Below are 19926 nucleotides of genomic sequence, written 5' to 3'. Positions count from 1 at the left end.
ACTGTCGTGCCATGCCAACTTCTGTTTACGCATGAGTGGAGCACACAAACAACCCCAGAGCTAGCGCCAACCAAACCTACAGTACAGTACAGTATGTGCTCTCCCTCAATTCTCCATCATTAAACATACCACGGTATTGTGGCCGTTATCGTGTTCAGTATTGTGTTCATTATCGTGTTCAGTCATATTTGCAGGAGGAACCATTGCAAACATGATTGTATCAAAAATAGAGTTGTGGTCATTTTAGTAATGTCACCCTTTGTTTTGGTGGCCAGCTGCTTGTCTATATCCGCTGCAAAAGCCGTTTGCCATTTTGCCCGACCTGAGAGAGTGGAGAAGAGGAGAGAGAGCACTTACTAGACAACTACGACTATTGGTATTATTATACAAATACTGTGAAATTATAGAAAGGATTCATCTGAACATTTGTAGCTACTGACTGTAATTCTGTCCTCTGACTGGAAACTTGACTGTGTCCCAAATGGCACCCTTGCCATTTGTGTATCCCTGTCTCAGTACTTGTTCCTCCACCAATTGGATGGTGTCCTCTGACACGGTCTCACCCTCCTCAGAGACTCCTTGGACTTGTTAGTGAACTGCTTAACCCGGTTCTCCATGTGCTCCCGCGTCACCCTGTAGAGACGGATGGACAAACGTGCGTATGTACGCACATACACACACACACACACACACACACACACACACACACACACACACACACACACACACACACACAGGGTGGTCAAGCACGCAGGGGCAACACACACTGTTTAAAATGCCTGCATTGAGTTATGCGTATTTTCCCCCTTTATCTCCATTAATGCCCAACTCATTTCATTCCAATAAACAAATACCTGGCTTTCTGTGCCACTTGAAAAATAGTTTTCAAGGTTGCAGTGCAGTCAACAACTTTGTTTTCTGTTTGCTTTGCTGCCTGGTGATAACAGTTTATTTTCCTTAATTGGCATTTTTGCCTGGGACTATTTGCAAACAATCCAAAAGTGGAGTCTATTTACTGCAAACAATAATGCGTAATTACTGAGTCTGGGCCAAATCAAGCCGCTCGCTCTCTTTGGAAATGCAAATGTGGGTTGCGTGCCGACACTGATTGAAGAGGAAGAAGGCGTCCGTCCGTCCCACTATCCAGCGCTGCCAGACAAGCACCTGCTGTTGCCGGGGCTCCGCTTACTTAATAATCACACATATTTTGTGGTTTAGCGAGTGACGGCAGCACGTCAAAGGTGGCTGCGTCCCAAATGGCACCCTATTCGCTATATAGTGCACTGCTTTTGACCAGGTGCCCGTAGGGAATAGGGCGCCATTTGGGACACAGTCAAGTTATTGGATTTGGCAGGGAGCTGAGCTGGACAGAGGACTTTTGACCAAGGTTGGTGTTTTCTAACTGCTACAGTCGGGCGAATGAGTTAAACGAATATGTCAGAAACACCTAGAAACAAACACAGACATGTTCACGCATTTCTCTAATGTGGCATTTTAAAAGGAGACGGTAGGTCAGGTAAGGGACTGACAGGAGAATTAATAAAATGGGGGGGGGGGAGTATGAGAGGAGGAAATGCAGAAAGATGGACGGGGAGAAATGGTAGAATGAGGAAGGTGAGGAAAGATGGTGAATATTGAGAGTGAGAGAGTGAGAGTGAGAGAGTGAGAGTGAGTGAGAGTGAGAGAGAGAGAGAATTAGACCCAACCAAATCATGAGAAAACAAAAGATAATTACTTGACACATTGGAAAGAATTTACAAAATAACAGAGCAAACTAGAATGCTATTCGGCCCTAAACAGAGAGTGCACAGTGGCAGAATAGCTGAACACTGTGACTGACCCAAACTTGATAAGGAAAGCCTTGCCTAGTGGTTAGAGCATTGGGTCAGTAACCGAAAGGTTGCTAGATCGAATCCCCGAGCTGATAAGTTAAAAAAATATTTTGTTCTGCCCCTGAACAAGGCAGTTAACCCACTGTTCCTAGGCCGTCATTGAAAATAAGAATTTGTTCTCAACTGGCTTGCCTAGTTAAATAAAAGGTTACTATGTACAGACTCAGTGAGCATAGCCTTAGGCGGACCTGGCTCTCAAAAGAAGACAGGTTATGTGCGCACTGCACACAAAATGAGGTGGAAACTGAGCTGCACTTCCTAACCTCCTGCCAAATGTATGACCATATTAGAGACACATATTTCCCTCAGATTACACAGACCCACAAAGAATTTGAAAACAAACCCAATTTTGATAAAGAGAGAGAGAGAGAGAGAGAGAGAGAGAGAGAGAGAGAGAGAGAGAGAACTCTCAGGACTGGCTGACTTACTTGGGAATATGCACCCTGATGATGGTCCACCTCAGGGTTGAGTTTCATGCTGCTCTCACGCAGGGCGCGGGTGGCAGCAGCCATGGCCTGAGGACACATCAAACACACATTAGACCTAGACCTAATAACTTCCAGCTGGGGCTTGGACTGGGGCTGGAGCTACACTACCTGCAGACAGACACCCAACCACCCAGCCAGGTCCCAGCCCATATCCATTCACCAGTCCCAGCCCCTATCCAATGTACGAGTCTGTGAAAAAAAATTGTATTTCTTGGGCAACAATAAATCTAATCTAATTCAATATAATGCATCCACCCTCAAGACACCCACCCCGCCCCTATCAATCCACCCCAGGCCCCCACCCTTAGGCTGCCCTGGCCTTTCTCCTAACCATAGGAGCATCAGGAAGCAGACCTTGGTTGTCCCTGGTCAGGTTGGCTTTGATACATGGCGAGCTGGGTGAACTGTGTAGCATCTCCCCACAGAGCAGCTCTGGAGTGTGTGTGTGTGTGTGTGTGTGTGTGTGTGTGTGTGTGTGTGTGTGTGTGTGTGTGTGTGTGTGTGTGTGTGTGTGTGTGTGTGTGTGTGTGTGTGTGTATGGGGGATGGTGGGGGTTCAGCCCTGGCCGTGGCAGGAGAAGCACATGCGGTGTGGAAGTGCCGCGGGGCGCTGTCAGAACACAGTCCTCTGGGAACGGGCTGAGGGGTTGCAGTGCAGGGCGATGACCTCTGGTAACCTCTACGGGATGGGAGGAGTGGGACGGGGCAGGGCGGTGGTGTGTGTGTGTGTATATGTGTGTCTGTGTCTGTGTGTGTGTGTGTGTGTGTGTGTGTGTGTGTGTGTGTGTGTGTGTGTATAGTGTGTGTGTGTGTGTGTGTGTGTGTGTGTGTGTGTGTGTGTGTGTGTGTGCGTGCGTGCGTGTGTGTATGTGTGTGCGTGTTTGTGTATAACTGGGGGAGTCCTGGCTTGGCCATATACCCACAATGCATTAGACTAGAGGATATGTCTGTGTAACATATTAGAACTCTAATGGTGGTTGGACTCCAAAAGGCAATTAAAGAAAATGCTGTAATCTGGATATGTGATTTGTCTGTGTCTGCTAGTTGTGGGAGAGGTGCCTGAGAGAGACAGGCAGAGACGGGACAGACTGAGGCCTGCGGAGACTCCAGTATGTGTTCTATTGAATTCTATGATATGGAGCCTGTTCAGACACATATTCAAAACAGGCCGTGTGGGGACAACATGCTAAGACTGAACACACTATTGTTCAACCGTCAGGTACCCATCACCAGTGGTGGAAACAGTACGCAATTGTCATACTTAAGTGACTCAAGTATAAGTGAAAGTCGCCCAGTAAAATACTACTTGAGTATTAAAAGTGAAAGTCGCCCAGTAAAATACTACTTGAGGAAAAGTATAAGAGTATTTTGTTTTAAATATACTGAAGTATCAAAAGTAAATGTCATTGCTAAAATATACTTAAGTATCAAAGTAAAATTATAATTCAAATTCCTTTTATTGAGCATACCAGACGGCACAATTTTCTTGTTTTTTAATTTGACAGATAACCGAGGGCACTCTTCAAAACTCAGACATAATTTACAAACGAAGCATTTGTGTTTAGTGAGTCTGCCAGATCAGAGGCACTAGGGATGACTAGAGATGTTCTCTTGATAAGTGTGTGAATTGGACAATTCTCCTGTCCTGCTAAGCATTCAAAAGGTAACAAGTACTTTTGGGTGTCAGGTAAATTGTATGGAGTAAAACATATATTATTTTCTTTAAGAATGTAGTGAAGTAAAAGTAAAAGTTGTCAAATATATAAATAGTAAAGTAAAGTACAGATACCCCCAAAAACGACTTAAGTAGTACTTTAAAGTATTTTTACTTAAGTACTTTATACCATTGCCCATCACAACATTACCAGATAGATCCCATCACCAGATAAAAATCCCCTTCCATCCCCTCGCACCCGCCCACCAGCAGCCCCCTAACCTCCCATTACCTAACAGTCTAACAGCCCTGCTAAGCCAACAGAGAGGTGACTGTACAGCACCCAAAGCAAATAGGATTATAATTATTCACATCCATTACCCACGTTCCTAACGAGAGGCCATTGTTTTCCAGTCATTCATTACAAGGTCCAGTACTGCATTAGCTGCAGTACAGTGTTACTGCAAACCCCCAGTGCCTGTTGTGCAGTGGCAATGGCAGCATGAATTAAACCACTTGGATTTTTGGGGGAAGAAGGGAAGGGGAGGAAAAAGGCTGTGTGTGTATGTCTTAGTGTGTGTGTGTGTGTGTGTGTGGTATCCTCCACATCATTAACAAGGTGTTTCTTTAGCTCTGTTCGTTCCTTTCGGCTGTGGCTGTGTTTAATCAGAAACCTCAGCGTAATCCCACTATTTCTAACATATTAACCAGAACATGCCTGGTGTTTAAACAGAGCACAGCATTCCCCCAGATTTCCGTAACTGCTGGAGCTGTGGGGAAATAATGATGAATTTCAATGCTGAGAACAATCAAACATAGGTATGGGCTGGATCTATCATTCTGGAGTTAAAGACAGGAACCAGAGATTAGGAGAGGCTGTTTAAATTTTTTTTTTTTTTAAATGAATTTAACATGCAAGGCAATAGGCCTTGTGAAATAATACATACAAATAAACCCTTTAATCTTGCTGCCAATTCTTTCCCCAGTGGTTTAGACCAGAAACTGGATGGGAGAAAAGAAGAAATTGATACCCCTGCTCTCACATCACACATTTGAACCCTTTTAACATTTGGTCTGAAGGAATTGTCATGTTGCAGCAGTAAAGTTTGTACATGTGTGATGGTACCAGTGGGTTTTTCAGGCTCATTTGAATATATATGGTTTGGAGTTTCTGTCTGAACTTTCTCGCTCAGATATCGTGATATGTGTGCAACATAATGTCTTTGAGCCTCTACTCTTACAGGTGAATTACCTCTGTTGAACTGATTCAATGATAATGGTAACATGCGTATCATATATGCGCAATATGTGCGCAATATGCTTATCTATGTGTGTTTCCAAATGAAGCACACATAATGAGGCATATCTGAAAGGTGTGATCCCTCAGGAACATTGTACACGAGTGGAGGCTGCTGAGGGGAGTACAACGGATGGAATGAGAGAAGAAAAAAAACATGAAAAACATGTTTTTGATACCATTCCATTAACTCCATTCCAGCCAGTATTATGAGCCGTTCTCCCCTCAGCAGTCTCCACTGTTGTACACCTATTGTGGCTGAGTGCTGCTGAGTTCCAGGCTGAGCTCCTCAAGATGAAGCAGAACTGTGCTTCACTACTAAATGAATCTGTGTCAAAGCCAAAAAAATCAATCTCCCTTTAAAACGGATCCCAGCATCAGACAGGGACAACCCTCATTCATAACAACATAGGATGAAGGAGGGAGAAAAGAGAAGGGGGAGAGAGAGAGAAAAAGAGAGAAAGAAACAACACAGGGAAAGGAAAGGAGAAGAATGAAGACAGGGAATAGAGAGGGTTGTGTGTGTGTGTGTGTGTGTGTGTGTGTGTGTGTGTGTGTGTGTGTGTGTGTGTGTGTGTGTGTGTGTGTGTGTGTGTGTGTGGGCGCGCGTGTGTGTCCGTGCCTGCATGCGTTGTATGTGAACATGAAATGTGTGTATGTGAGAGAGCATCACTTGGAGCAGTTAGTCCTCCTCCTTCACAGAGGGTACAGCACGGTCACTTCCTGCTGATGACAGCTGACCACAAAATATTGGCCTTTCTTTCAATCGCTCTAGATCAAAGGGCTTCCCAGAACCATCGATCACTACGGCTGAACACAGGGCTGGAGAGAGAGAGCCCGACTCAGGTTTCAGATGGTGAAAGAGAAAGAGAGAAAGAGAGAGAGAGAGAGAACGAGAGAGAGAGAGAGAGAGAGAGAGAGAGAGCGAGAGAGAGAGACGTGTTCATTTCACAGTGCATTGCCATCAGCCCAGTGTGGTTCATGCAGAGCAGAACCCTAATCCACCCAGCCAGAGTGTGTGGGAAGCCGGTCATGTTGACCACGATGAGCTGAGGGGGTTTCATGGAGATCTGACCCAACTGGTTCAGGGGGAATTTGCCATCTGTCGTCTACACCGCGATATGATCCAGAGCTCCTGAAAAACAAAGGACCAGAATAAAACATGAATTTAATATACTTCAATGATAAACTTAATTGATTTCCCAGAGGGGAAATTGCATGTCACCAGCAAATAACACAAGACATGCCCAAGCATATGACCAATATAACCATTATCTAGGCCCGCCTAAACCCTCATCACCAAAAACAGCATTGAGTACTCGATCCAAACCAACCTCCCCACAATTCAATTGGCAAAGTGTAAGCTGAGGCTTATGGTTGGGGTGAGGAACTGAGAAACAGCTTATATCTCCACCCAATACCCTGCCCTGAACTTTAGTCACTGTTACTAGCCGGCTACCACCCGGTACTCTACCCTGAACATTAGATACTGTTACCTTATGTACATAGTCATTGAACACTGGTCACTTTAATAATGTTTATATACTGTTTCACCCACTTTATATGTACACTGAGTGCACAAAACATTAGGAACACCTGCTCTTTCCATGACATAGACTGATCAGGTGAATCCAGGTGAAAGCTATGATCCCTTATTAATGTCACTTGTTAAATCCACTTCAATCAGTAGTGATGAAGGGGAGGAGACAGGTTAAAGAAGGATTTATAAGCCTTGAGACAATTGAGACATGGATTGTGTATGTGTGCCATTCAGAGGGTGAATGGGCAAGACAAAATATTTAAGTGCCTTTGAACAAGGTATGGTAGTAGGTGCCAGGCGCACCAGTTTGAGTGTGACAAGAACAGCAACACTGCTGGGTTTTTCACGCTCAACAGTTTCCCGTGTGTATCAAGAATTGTCCACCACCCAAAGGACATCCAGCCAATTTGACACAACTGTGGGAAGCATTGGAGTCAACATGGGCCAGCATCCCTGTGGAATGCTTTCGACACCTTGAAGAGTCTATGCCCTGACAAATTGAGGCAGTTCTGAGGGCAAAAGGCAGTGCAACTCAATATTAGGAAAGTAATCCTAATGTTTTGTACACTCACTGTATATACTGTATTCTAGACATGGCTCATCCTATATAACTACTGCAGTACACATATTTTGTATTCAAATACTGTCCATACATTATATATATTTATATTCCGTCTCTGACTGGTTGTTCTGATATTTTCAGGATCATTTTATTTTACTGCTAGGCATTACTGCACTGTTGGAGCTTGAAACTCAAGCATTTCGCTGCACCTGCGATAACCACTGCAAATCTGTGTACGTGACCAATAAACTTTGATTTGGTTTGGTTTTGATGGGGTGCAGGAGGTTTCTGAGACCTCCCCCCTTAACCATCATCTCCTCTCTCTCACCCACTAACACTGTAGACTGCAGAACCAGAGTTACTCTCCAGCATGAGTCTCCTTCCCTTATCTGGTTTACCTTAGACGCCGCTGTTTCCTCCCTCTCTGTCCTCTGCCTTACATCACCAACTCTATGGTGGGGAGGTGGGTTGGGCTCAAGATTATTCTACCGCTTGTTTTGTATAGGAGAGGGACTACCGCCATTCTGGGTACTTACACTTGTGCTTTAGAAAGTAAAATAGTACATTTATACAAACTATTGCTTTCTTCATTCTAATTTCCGGGTGCAAAGACAGATCCTTAATAGATTTGGACGCATTCAACACCAACGAACGAAACCTTAATGGTAACTGAGTGCAACCGGTGTGAAATCGCTAGCTAGTTAGAGGTGTGCGCTAGTAGCAGTTTAATCGTTATGTCACTCACTCTGAGACCTTTAAGTAGTTGTTTCCTTTGCTCCACAAGGGCCGTGGCTTTGTGGAGCAAAGAGGCAGTTATTGACATGTTCAGAGGGTCCATGGTTCGATCCCAGAATGGGGCAAGGAGAGGGACCCAGCTATTGGGAACAGTGAGTGCGTGCCACGACAGTAAGAGCTAGTCTGGTCTGAGATGTTATCTGGTAGGAAAGACTTCCTGTAAGCCATGTCTGTGACTCTGGGCCTTACTTCAACCTAAGGCAAGTACTCAGTGCCTGTATGTATTACCTGAAAGTAATAGGAATGTGTGATAATATACAGTACTTTAAATAAACTTGATTTTATACTCAGTGTCAGCCTAAGTAAGAGCCAGCCTGTGCTACCTGGGCCCTTGCCTCTTCTCCAGGCTAATTGCTAGAGCCGGCAGGTGGACGAGAGAGACTACCTGGGCCTCTATGGACGTGTGCCTGGCTGCCTGCTCTGCACATCTGCTTACACTTCCAGAGGGCACACAGGCATTTCCTAAACGGCATGAGGATGGATGTGGATCGACCGGGAAGCCATTAGCCAAATGGGCTCTTCCTGGTCAGGGCACAGGCAGCTGACCCACAATGGCGAAAGGCAGACAAGTAGTCAACAAAATAGGCTTCTCAAAAAACTAAACGTACATATCCTGGGTCGTGTTCAGTAGGGCACGCCGTAGAAAAACATTTTGCAACAGAATACAAAAATGTATTATCATAGGAAAATATTCAGGTAGTAGCTAACCCCCGTTTCAAAACGTTTTCTCCATAGTACTGAACACAACCCTGGCTTCCTCATGATAAAGTCCTATCAGAAAGCAGACTTTGAGTTGGTTCTTGTCTGACTTTATAGTGGTGATGTTTAGTGGATGGGTGCCCTAGACTGGCGGGCGCCTTGGGAACATGAGGATGACATGACATTAACTAATAGTTTTGAACTATGGAAGCCTATGCTAACCCACCTCTGGGTGACTGGGGTCCTGATCTGTTATATAAATGTCTTTCCTTTCACAGTGTATTAATCTGAGCCAGTATACACAGAGCTGTCCAGCGAGGACTGGATAGCCTGACGTTAGCCCAGCGTTCCCATGGAAAAGAGAGGTTAGTCTTCTTCTAGCATAGGAACTGACAGAGTGGCAGGCTGTAATACCTCCCCTGTGTGTGTGTGTGTGTGTGTGTGTGTGTGTGTGTGTGTGTGTGTGTGTGTGTGTGTGTGTGTGTGTGTGTGTGTGTGTGTGTGTCTGTGTGTGTGTGTGTGTGTGTGTGTGTGTGTGTGTGTGTGTGTGTGTGTGTGTGTGTGTGTGCACGAGCGTGTGTGTGTGTGTGTGTGTGCGCGTGTGTGTGTGGTTTTATTTTTTGAGAACTAACAGCTGACTGAAGACGGGACGGCCGGGCATTTGTGCGGTTGAGTCCGTTTCTGCAATAACAGGGACTATTAATAATGTGATGAAACTTTGTTGCCCCTTGCTGAAATAAGCAAAGTGTTAAATCAAACGATGAATAGAATGGAACTAGTCTGAGTACCAGTCTCTTTAGCTAACATTCCACTCCTTGTCATTGTCAAAGAGACTGGCCTTTCAGAAATCTCAATGTTCAATATGCAGCTGGATTTACGGCGGATTTGCTCATTGGTTGTTGGAAATAACATTCATATTTTACATGACACCACGTGGAGCCTCGAAAATAGAATTAGAATTTAAGTCAAAAACAAACATTTAGCTGTTAGCTAGCGTAAAACAAAGCTAAGACGTTTTTTGATTGGAATTGCAGTAGCTATGCATTTACCGTAAAACTCAAATGAATTGACCGGGCACTTATTTTGCTTCAATCACAGAACACAACCGTTGTTTTTTAGAGACAGGCTTCTATTTGAGCCAAGCGTCTATTTCCTTAATGCGCACAGCTTTTGCTCAATAAAATGTTGTTAAGACTACCAGACTGTTTATTGTGACCAGTATAAACATTACAATACTGTCACGCCCTGACCTTAGAGATCCTATTTATTCTCTATGTTTGGTTAGGTCAGGGTGTGACTCGGGTGGGAATATCTATATTTTCTATTTCTTTATTTTGAGCCGAGTGTGGTTCCCAATCAGAGGCTGTCTATCGTTGTCTCTGATTGGGAATCATACTTAGGCAGCCTGTTTTCCACCTGAGTTTTGTGGGAGGTTGTTTTCTGTTTAGTATTCTGTTACCTGACAGAACTGTTGGCTTTTCGTTTTGTTACTTTGTTCGAGTGTTTTTTGATCTAATAAAATCATGAACACTTTCCACGCTGTGCTTTGTTCCACTCATTCTGATGAGAGCCGTTACAGAACCTCCCACCAAAGATGGACCAAGCAGCGTGGCTAGGAGAGTTGGACACGGGACGAGATCCTGAAAGGCAAAGGACCCTGGACGCGGATTGGGGAATATCGCCAGTCAAGGGAACAGATGGAGGCAGTGAGAGATGAACGGCGACGATATAAGGAACATGCACGGCAACAACGGAAGCCCGAGAGGCAGCCCCAAAAAAACATACGGGGAGATTGGCAGAGTCAGGGTTTAGACCTGAGCCAACTCCCCGTGCTTACCGTGGGGAGCATGTGACCAGTCAGGCACCGTGTTATGCTGTGATGTGCACTATATCTCCAGTGCGCATTCATAGCCCGGTGCGCTCTGTGCCTGCGCCCCACATTTGCCGTGCTAGAGTGGACATTCAGCCAGGACGGATGGTGCTGGCTCAGCGCTCCTGGTCTTCAGTACGCCTCCTTGGTCCAGGATATCCTGCGCCAGCTCTACGCACTGTGTTGCCAGTGGGCCTTCACAGCCCGGTTCGTCCTGTGCCAGCGCCCCGCACTTGCCGGGCTAAAGTGAGCATCCAGCCAGGACGGGTTGTGCCAGCCCTACGCTCCAGAACTCCAGTGCGCCTCCACGGCCCAGTATATCCTGCGCCAGCTCTACGCACTGTGTCGCCAGTGCACCTTCACAGCCCAGTTCGTCATGTGCCAGCGCCCCGCACTTGCCGGGCTAAAGTAAGCATCCAGCCAGGACGGGTTGTGCCAGCCCTACGCTCCAGACCTCCCGTGCGTCTCCACGGCCCAGTATATCCTGTGCTAGCTCCGCACACCCGGTCTCCAGTGCGTCTCCACAGTCCGGTGAGACCTGTTCCGGCTCCACGTACGAAGCCTCCAGTGATGATCCATGGTCCGAAGCCTCCAGTGATAATCCATGGCCCGGCGCCTGTAGTGATGATCCATGGCACGAAGCCTCCAGTGATAATCCATGGCCCAGAGCCTCCAGTGATAATCCATGGCACAAAGCCTCCAGTGATGATCCATGGCCCAGAGCCTCCAGTGATGATCCATTGTGTGGAGCCTGGAGTGATGATCCATGACACGGAGCCTGCAGCGGCGGTCCCCTGTCTGGAGCCTGCAGCGACGGTCCCCAGTCCGGAGCCTGCAGCGGCGGTCCGCAGTCCAGAGCCTCCAGCGGCGGTCCGCAGTCCAGAGTCTCCAGCGGCGGTCCCCAGTCCAGAGTCTCCAGCGGCGGTCCGCAGTGGGGGGAGCCCCAAGCGGAGGGGGATCGGCGTCCCGCACCAGAGCCTCCACCAAGTGGAGATGCCCACCTGGTCCATCCCCTATAGGTTCAGGTTTGCGGCCGGAGTCCGCACCTTTGGGGGGGGTACTGTCACGCCCTGACCTTAGAGATCTTATTTATTCTCTATGTTTGGTTAGGTCAGGGTGTGACTCGGGTGGGAATATCTATATTTTCTATTTCTTTATTTTGAGCCGAGTGTGGTTCCCAATCAGAGGCACATGTCTATCGTTGTCTCTGATTGGGAATCATACTTAGGTAGCCTGTTTTCCACCTGAGTTTTGTGGGAGGTTGTTTTCTGTTTAGCATTCTGTTACCTGACAGAACTGTTGGCTTTTCGTTTTGTTACTTTGTTCGAGTGTGGCTTTGGTCCACCGATTATACGAGAGCCGTTACAAATACAAATCCATCATTTTTTGCACAAGCTGGATGGTACTCAATGAAGGTCACTTGTAAACAATGAATTTAGACCGGCCGTTTATTTGAACCAGGCAATTATTTGCTGAAAATGTGTGCCGATGCCTGGCTATTAGAGACAGGTGGCTATTTGAGACTGCGATTCATTTAAGTTTACGGTAGTTTGAGAATTTAGAAGTGAGCTACCAACTATTCACAGACTGTTTCGCCTGGACAAACAAAAAGAAAAGTAGAAAACTAATCTTTACACATGTACTTTTCTGGAATGTAGTTTTGTAATTGACTAAAACAAGCAGACAACAAGAAAATTGCATTTGAAAATTGTCAAGTTTTTGCTGTGAGCCAATGGGGTAACCAAGGCAACCATGGGTTGATTCCCCACAGGCGGGTGGGACCGCAACATTCTATTTAATACCGACTGGGACTATGGGTACACTCGTAATGGCAGCCAGTCCACCCATTATGCCATCATTGACTTGAATGGGGACGCCCATTGTATTCATTATATTTCTAAGGCAGAACATGTAGTCAGGACCAGATGAAAGGAGAAAATGTGTGCAACATTTTTTATATATACACTGCTCAAAAAATAAAGGGAACACTAAAATAGCACATCCTAGATCTGAATGAATGAAATAATCTTATTTAATACTTTTTTCTTTACATAGTTGAATGTGCTGACAACAAAATCACACAAAAATAATCAATGGAAATCCAATTTATCAACCCATGGAGGTCTGGATTTGGAGTCCCACTCAAAATTAAAGTGGAAAACCACACTACAGGCTGATCCAACTTTGATGTAATGTCCTTAAAACAAGTCAAAATGAGGCTCAGTAGTGTGTGTGGCCTCCATGTGCCTGTATGACCTCCCTACAACGCCTGGGCATGCTCCTGATGAGGTGGTGGATGGTCTCCTGAGGGATCTCCTCCCAGACCTGGACTAAAGCATCCGCCAACTCCTGGACAGTCTGTGGTGCAACGTGGCGTTGGTGGATGGAGCGAGACATGATGTCCCAGATGTGCTCAATTGGATTCAGGTCTGGGGAACGGGCGGGCCAGTCCATAGCATCAATGCCTTCCTCTTGCAGGAACTGCTGACACACTCCAGCCACATGAGGTCTAGCATTGTCTTGCATTAGGAGGAACCCAGGGCCAACCGCACCAGCATATGGTCTCACAAGGGGTCTGAGGATCTCATCTCGGTACCTAATGGCAGTCAGGCTACCTCTGGCGAGCACATGGAGGGCTGTGCGGCCCCCCAAAGAAATGCCACCCCACACCATGAATGACCCACCGCCAAACCGGTCATGCCGGAGGATGTTGCAGGCAGCAGAACGTTCTCCACGGCGTCTCCAGACTCTGTCACGTCTGTCACATGTGCTCGGTGTGAACCTGCTTTCATCTGTGAAGAGTACAGGGCGCCAGTGGCGAATTTGCCAATCTTGGTGTTCTCTGGCAAATGCCAAACGTCCTGCACGGTGTTGGGCTGTAAGCACAACCCCCACCTGTGGACGTCGGGCCCTCATACCACCCTCGTGGAGTCTGTTTCTGACTGTTTGAGCAGACACATGCACATTTGTGGCCTGCTGGAGGTCATTTTGCAGGGCTCTGGCAGTGCTCCTCCTGCTCCTCCTTGCACAAAGGCGGAGGTAGCGGTCCTGCTGCTGGGTTGTTGCCCTCCTACGGCCTCCTCCACGTCTCCTGATGTACTGGCCTGTCTCCTGGTAGCGCATGCTCATGTACTGTGAGCATGCGCTGACCAACTAACAAGTGTCTTCACTGACATTTTCAACCTCTCCCTGTCCGAGTCTTGTAATACCAACCATAGTGCCTGTGCCCATGAACACTAAGGTAACCTGCCTAAATGACTACTGACCCGAAGCACTCACGGCTATAGCCATGAAGTGCTTTGAAAGGCTGGTCATGGCTCACATCAACACCATTATCCCAGAAACCCTAGACCCACTCCAATTTGCACACCACCCCAACAGATCCAGAGATGATGCAATCGCTATTGCACTCCACACTGTCCTTTCCCACTTGGACAAAAGGAACACCTATGTGAGAATGCTATTCATTGACTACAGCTCAGCATTCAAAACCATAGTGCCTCAAAGCTCATCAATAAGCTAAGAACCCTGGGACTAAACACCTCCCTCTGCAACTGGATCCTGGACCTCCTGACGGGCCGCCCCCAGGTGGTAAGGGTAGGTAACAACACATCTGCCATGCTGATCCTCAACACAGGGGCCCATCAGGGGTGCGTGCTCAGTCCCCTCCTGTATTCCCTGTTCACCCATGACTGCACGGCCAGGCACGACTCCAACACCATCATTAAGTTTGCCGATGACACAACAGTGGTAGGCCTGATCACCGACAACGACAAGACAGCCTATAGGGAGGAGGTCAGAGACCTGGCCGTGTAGTGCCAGGACAACAACCTCTCCCTCAACGTGATCAAGACAAAGGACATGATTGTGGACTACAGGAAAAAGAGGGCCGAGCACGCCCCCATTCTCATCAATGAGGATGCAGTGGAGCAGGTTGAGAGCTTCAAGTTCCTTGGTGTCCACATCACCAACAAACTAACATGGTCCAAGCACACCAAGAAAGTCGTGAAGAGGGCACAACGAAACCTATTCCCCCTCAGAAGACTGAAAATATTTGGCATGGGTCCTCAGATCCTCTAAAGGTTCTACAGCTGCACCATCGAGAGCATCCTGACTTGTTGCATCACTGCCTGGTATGGCAACTACTCAGCTTCCGACCGCAAGGCACTACAGAGGGTAGTGCGAACAGCCTAGTACATCACTGGGGCCAAGCTTCCTGCCATCCAGGACCTCTATACCAGGCGGTGTCAGAGGACGGCCCTAAAAATTGTCAAAGACTCCAGCCACCCTAGTCAGAGACTGTTCTCTCTGCTACCGCATGGCAAGCGGTACCGGAGTGCCATATCTAGGTCCAAAAGGCTCCTTAACAGCTTCTACCCCCAAGCCATAAGATTCCTGAACATCTAATCAAATGGCTACCCAGACTATTTGCATTGCCCCCCCCCCCCTCCCTTTTACACCACTGCTACTCTCTGTTGTTACATCGATGCATAGTCACTTTAATAACTCTACCTACATGTACATACTACCTCAACTAACCGGTGCCCCCGCACATTGACTCCCTACCAGTACCCCCCTGTATATAGTCTCGCTATTGTTATTTTACTGCTGCTCTTTAATTACTTGTTACTTTTATTTCTTATTCTTATGCATATATTTTTTTAACTGCATTGTTGATTAGGGGCTCGTAAGTAAGCATTTCACTGTAAGGTCTACAGCTGTTGTATTCAGTGCATGTGACGAATAAAATGTTATTTGATTTGATTTACTCTGCGTCTCACAAAGACACGGCGGTTGGAACCAAAAATCTCTAATTTGGACTCATCAGACCAAAGGACAGATTTCCACCGGTCTAATGTCCATTGCTCGTGTTTCTTGGCCCAAGCAAGTCTCTTCTTATTATTGGTGTCCTTTAGTAATGGTTTCTTTGCAGAAATTCAACCATGAAGGCCTGATTCACACAGTCTCCTCTGAACAGTTGATGTTGAGATGGGTCTGTTACTTGAACTCTGTGAAGCATTTATTTGGGCTGCAATTTCTGAGGCTGGTAACTCCAATGAACTTGTCCTCTGCAGCAGAGGTAACTCTGAGTCTTCCTTTCCTGTGGCGGTCCTCATGAGAGCCAGTTTCGTCATAGCGCTTGATGGTTTTTGCGACTGCACTTGGAGAAAATGTTCTGCATTGACTGATCTTCATGTCTTGAAATAATGATGGACAGTCGTTTCTCCTTGCTTATTTGAGCTGTTCCTGCCATAATATGGACTTGGTATTTTACCAAATAGGGCTATCATCTGTATACCTACCTACCTTGTCACAACACAATTGACTGGCTCAAACGCATTAAGAAGGAAAGAAATTACACTATTTCACTTTGACGAAGGCACACCTGTTAATTGAAATGCATCCCAGGTAACTGAACCTGCCGGGGCGGCAGGTAGCCTAGTGGTTAGAGCGGTGTGCCAGTAACCGTAAGGTTGCCGAAAGGTTGCTGGATCGAATCCCTGAGCTGACAAGGTAAACATCTGTTGTTCTGCCCCTGAACAAGGCAGTTAACCCAGTGTTCCTAGGCCGTCATTGACTGACTTGCCTAGTTCAATAAAGGTTAAATAAAAAAACTACCTCATGAAGGTGTTTGAGAGAATGCCAAGAGGGTGCAAAGCTGTCATCAAGGCAAAGGGTGGCTACTTTGAAGAATCTAAAATATATTTTTGATTTGTTTCACACTTTTTTGGTTACTACATGATTCCATATGTGTTATTTCATAGTTTTGATGTATTTACTATTATTATACAATGTAGAAAATCGTTAAAATTAAGAAAAACCCTGGAATGAGTAGGTGTGTCCAAACTTTTGATTGGTACTGTATATATACAGTGCATTCTGAAAGTATTCAGACCCCTTCACCTTTTCCACATTGTGTTACGTTACAGCCGTATTCTAAAATTGATACAATTATTTTTCCCCTCATCAATCTACACACAATACCCCATAATGACAAAGCGAAAGCAGGTTTTTAGAAATGTTAGCTAATTTCACAAACCAAAAAAAAACTGAAATATACTGAAATATATGAGTAGGTGTGTCCAAACCTTTGACTGGTACTGTATGTTTATTTAAATATATATATATATATATATGCTATTCTAACGGTTATTACGGAGACCGGTCATTTGGCTAGCCAATTACGGTCATTCTTAATTCCATGACCGATTCAGTCCTACCCAGACGACGGTTCACCACATTAATCCGCCCTCTACAACAGGCCTTCCTTCAGCTAAGGTGACTTTCCTCTCCCCTTTACAACAAACACACCACATAACGAGACCCAGATGAGACTATTATCAAGCACACACAAGAACAAAATTATCTCATGATTCCCCCATTCCAGCATCTCTCCAGTCAAGATTCCCTGTCAGCTCTAAATCCTGCAGCTTCCATGGATTACTGTGCATCTGGATAGAGGGGCACAGGGTGACGGAGGCAGAGGGTGAGAGGAAGGGGAGAGGGTAAGGAAGATAGGGAGGGATGAGGGGGTTGGGGATGAGCTTCCTCCCCTTTGGGCCCTCCCCTTTAGCCCCCCTCTCAGGGTTGTACTGCCCCAAGGGGAGAGGGGGAACAGGGGAGGGGAAAGGCTGTGACCTGGATGTCAAGGTCATTAGGGGTCAATGTAAAGTGCAGGGTTCACTCTCACCCCTCAGGGAGAAAGTAAACACATGGAGATGCACTTTTCCTCATCTTTTGACCAATAATTAAATGAGAACCAACAGTGGACTTGTTATACTTACAAAGATGGACACAGCTCAAACTTCAGGCCTGCAGGGCTCTGCATCCCTTTTTGAACAATCGGTGGCTGATATCCACATACATTAAAATAGAACTGAAAAGTATCCTCTCTATAATCTCAGCACCCAGAACTGAGTGCAGTGGCCAGCTACTCAACAGTCATCATGAGAGACTATCCTTTCCATTGAATCAGGGAGTGACCGAGAGTGAGAGCCCCTACCTTAGTCTATGGCCCCTATGTACCTGGAGAGGTTTTGATGCTCAGGTTGCGGCTGAAGTCCTCTTTCAGGGCGGTGAGGACGGCGGCCATCTCCTCATTCACTTCCTCCAGACTGATGATATCCTCCGCCAGCGAGGAGTTGATGTTCACTTTGGCCGCCTGGCCCTTCGCTGCCTTCGCTGAGGGAAAAAGAAAAGCAGCGGCCTTCACTACAAGAGAGACTTCAAAGGGGAAGAACAGAAGGAGGATGGAGGAGAGGAAGGAGACCTGCATGCTGGTAGTCTAGTCTAGTCAATCAGAGTTATTACAAATAAAAGTAAAATGAGAAAACACAGTGAAGTGGGGTTTTCTTCAACCTTCTCAAAAAGACTAAAAAAGCTCTTCAACGTTCCAACCACCACTTCAGTACACAAGCAGAATAGAGATGGATGGATGGATGGAGTCGTGATTCCTACCCCTATATTTCCTGAGCCTTTGAGGGTTTTTTGAGGGCAACACTAGACAAAATCAAATAGGTACAAAGCAGTTGAGAGGCAACCGGCCCTCAACTCACCATTACTCATCTTGGTGGCGTACAGGCGAACGCAGGTGGCGGCAGTGGGGCGATGTTTCAATAACATGTATTTGGGAGCAGCAGTGGGACTCTGGAGCTGACCGCCAGCTGACAGGAAGACCTCAACAAAGGGACCAGGCATCGGCACAACGCCGGCCTCAGTAGGCCCAGCTGACTCAATGCCATCGCTGTCACACACAGACAAACAAATGACAGAGATACAGAGAAGCATAACAAAAACATTCTTGAGACTTATGCAGATATTATTACAGTCTGATCTTATGATAACACACAAGCATAGTCACGCAAAATAAAAATACTAAAGTACTGAAATAAAATACCAACATCTATCTATCTATGTATCTAATTTTCCTTTCATATTAGTGTAGTGATATTACAGTGCCATGGATGGAACGCTGTAATAATAGCCAGCAGGGGGCGATACTTATGTCTATCTACATACTGTATGTTGCTGCCTCAAGTGTTTAGCACACCGCTGCTGCGAAATCATGGACGCCGCTTCAGAAATTATATATATCATTTTTTTGTTGTTGAAAATGTGGGTGATAAAAGTTTGCAGTGTAAACTTAAACGACTAAACCCAGATATAAAGTATGTAGAAAAGGTCATGGAGCAATATATTTTCAAATAAGATCATCTTTGACAACTGACAATCATCAACTGGTGAACAACTAGCCATGTATCATACCCTGGATGACATCCTGTATTGTGTGTGATGAATTCACACTCCTTACACACCATTAAGAGAAATGGGGCACTACGATATACTATCAGACCAGGCGGATAGACAATGTCAACATCATCCTCGTAAATCTCCTCAACAGTATGTTTGTGTGCCAATAAATGACACCCTATTCCCCACAAAGTGCACTACTTTTGACCAAATCTCTATCAGCCCTGGTCAAAGGTAGTACACTATATAGGGAATAAGGTGCCATTTGGGATGCACCTACATCTAAGTGTGAAGCTTCAGGCTTGGCTCCTAGTCATAATACCACCTTGCTTTGTGTGTATAGAGAGATGGGATACTGATATACACTCAGTGGCCAGTTAATTAGTACACAAAAATGGTTCGCTCGTGGCTTGCTATATAAAGCTAAATAAAGGCATCGAGGCATTCAACTACTGTTCAATTGAACGTTAGAATGGGCAAAACCAGTGACCTAAGCGGCTTTGAGCATGGTATGATCGTTGGTGCCAGGCGTGGTATGATCGTTGATGCCAGGCGTGGTATGATCGTTGGTGCCAGGCGTGGTATGATCGTTGGTGCCAGGCGAGCCGGTTCCAGTATCTCAGAAACGGTTGGACTCCTTGGCTTTTTACGCACAAGTGTCTAGGTTTTACCGAGAACGGTGCGACAAACAAAAAACATCCAGTCAGCGGCAGTCCTGTGGGCAAGAACAGCTAGCTGATGAGAGAGGTCGAAGAAGAATGGCAAGAATCGTGCAAGCTAACAGGTGGGCCACAAACAGGCAAATAACGGCACAGTACAACAGGAGTGTGCAGAACGGCATCTCGGAACGCACAACTCGTCGGTCCTTGTCATAGATGGG

General features: G+C 46.1%; 1 pseudogene; it reads right to left on the bottom strand.

Moving 5' to 3' along the window:
• Positions 1–69: 69 nt before the first annotated feature.
• On the bottom strand, positions 70–18538 carry LOC106561756 (ribosome-recycling factor, mitochondrial-like; annotated as a pseudogene).
• Positions 18539–19926: the final 1388 nt, after the last annotated feature.

The sequence above is a fragment of the Salmo salar genome, chromosome 01, assembly GCF_965601325.2.
Source record: "Salmo salar chromosome 01, fSalSal1, whole genome shotgun sequence".
Lineage (NCBI taxonomy): Eukaryota > Metazoa > Chordata > Actinopteri > Salmoniformes > Salmonidae > Salmo > Salmo salar.
This window is presented reverse-complemented; position numbering and strand designations above follow the sequence as displayed.